This window comes from Rousettus aegyptiacus, unplaced genomic scaffold, assembly GCF_014176215.1.
Source record: "Rousettus aegyptiacus isolate mRouAeg1 unplaced genomic scaffold, mRouAeg1.p scaffold_m13_p_9, whole genome shotgun sequence".
Taxonomy (NCBI): domain Eukaryota; kingdom Metazoa; phylum Chordata; class Mammalia; order Chiroptera; family Pteropodidae; genus Rousettus; species Rousettus aegyptiacus.
The window spans coordinates 68,567,021-68,569,330 of record NW_023416312.1 but is presented as its reverse complement, the minus strand read 5'-3'; the positions used below and the strand labels follow the sequence as shown (position 1 = coordinate 68,569,330).

Genomic DNA, 2,310 nt, shown 5'->3' with positions numbered 1-2,310 from the left:
GCTTGCTTATGTTTTGTTAAAAGACACAACCCTAGCTTCCATTTCGCTGGATTTTTCAGACTTTAGATCTGCTTCATTGTAGCTAAATATTTTAAGTAATTAGAGCATTCAGATTCTTCTATTTTTTTTAATCAATTCTTTTTGCCATTTCTAAGGTTACATAACTCCTTTAATGAAACCCTTTGGAATTATTTGAAATTTTAATATGCATTCTCTTTTATCTATAATAAAAGCTCTTATTTACTGTTTCCTTAAAGAGAAAAAAAGACACAATTTGAAAAGGTTTATCAGAGTATTTCATTCTTCAATTACTTTAGCAATAATTAACCATCCCAATTCTCGTGTTTTATGTCTTTGGAATAGGAAGCATGTTCCCTTATTACTATAGGACATTTATTCTTGATTATTGAGCAGTTGTATAACTAAAGAGATATGTGTGTACTGAAGATAGATATTATTTATTAAAATTACTACAGGGAACAATGATAAATTTATGACTTCTTTTTTTTTTTTACACCTACAGCACCTGGTCTTCCCAGGTAGTCTTTCATAAAACTACTACCCAGGCTCGACCTTGCTTAGCTTCCAAGATCAGATGGGATTGGACTTATTCATGGTAGCATGGCTGTAGGCAGTTTCTGACTTCTTATGGTGTCCCACTTCTCCAGCCATTAGTTTCCATTTTCAGTGTTATTTTGGTCTAATTATAAATGTCATGCAAATATATACAATAACTAGTATTTTCCACAGTTCAATATAGACTCATAGAATCAGAGAATATCATTACTGCAAGTCATATTGGAGATGATCATCATTTTACAAAAGAAATATCCAAAGAGGAGAAAGCTATCTATTAACAGAGTCAGAAATTGAATTCATGTCCCCTGATATGCTTTAATCTAAAGTTGTTTTGTTGTTGTTGTCATTGTTCTTGTTGTTGCTTGAAAGGGGAGATTAAATTGATAAGAGTAGGAGTACTGACAACCCAGAAAGCACTACCATTGATCTGGCATCATTAGTGGCTCTAGGCTTTCAAAACTTTGAAAACCTTGTTGTTAATTTAAGGCTGATCTTCTGCTCATGCCAAGACACCATGGAACAATTCTTGTCACACAGGTCAACAGCCAAGCCCAGTGGTAGAATCCATAGGAGATTTTTACATACTCACCAGCTTTTTTGGATTATTCAAAACTATGCTGTGCTTCCTCTGCATTGTAGTCCCCAACTCAGGCCTGCATTCATACACTGCTGACACTCTAAAACTATCTTTTCCTGCCCATATTTTCTCAATAAAATGCTGCTATATATACATATATATGTATATATGTATATATGCTATAATTGAAAAATAAAAATAATTTAAAAATAAAGTCACTTGAAATTAAAAAAAACCCTGTTATTGTAGTACCATATACATAGAGTAAAGTGTACATATTATGAGTACTCAATGAATTTTTAAGCATTCCTGTATAGTCAACACCATGATCAAGAAACAAAATGTGACTAGTTGTACAAAAGTACCCCATGAGCCCCCTGTTGGTCAGGCTTCTCATTCTCAAAGAGTAATAACTATCTTGATATATAAAGAGCATATATTGGTTCATATATCTATGTTTATTTATATTAATAAAATCATAGAGAATACATTTTGGTTCTGCTTTCTTTTACTCTATATTTATGAAATCCATATATTGGCATTCATTTTTATTGCTGTATAGTATTATATTTGTGAATTTTCCACAATTCATTTACTCATTCTTTTGTTCATGAACACTTGAGTAATTTACATTCTTTAGCTACATTAGTCCACTGCGAACATGACATGGTAGTGCATGTTTTCTCTTTAATTTATGTATGAATTTCTATTGGATATTTACCTAAGAGTGGAATTGCTGAGTCATAGACTGTGAATTTATTGTTTAATTAGATACTAACAATTTCCAAAGCGGTAAACTGATTATCACTCTTGCTAGCATAATGGGAAAACATCAGTACTATATATCTTTATCAACATTTCTGGGTTTTGGTTGTTTTGTTTTTGTTTGTTCTAGCCATGCTGATGGGTGTGTGCTATTGTATTGCAGTTTTAATTTTTATTTCATAATGACTAATGAAGTTCAGCAACTTTATTTTTATTGGCTATTGATAGCCACTTTGTGAAGTACATTTAAATATTTTACATATTTTTCTATTTCGTTACCATTTTATTGACTTGCAAGAATTATTTTTTCTTTGTTTTGATTTTTTAATTTATCTTTCTTTTTGAATGACTGTCTTCTTTCTGTTTCTTTTCTATTTTTATTTTTTCGA

The 2,310-nt window shown here is 31.0% G+C and overlaps 1 pseudogene; it reads right to left on the bottom strand.

Annotated features, from left to right (window-relative positions):
* Positions 1 to 514: 514 nt before the first annotated feature.
* Positions 515 to 633, bottom strand: LOC118607974 (annotated as a pseudogene).
* Positions 634 to 2,310: the final 1,677 nt, after the last annotated feature.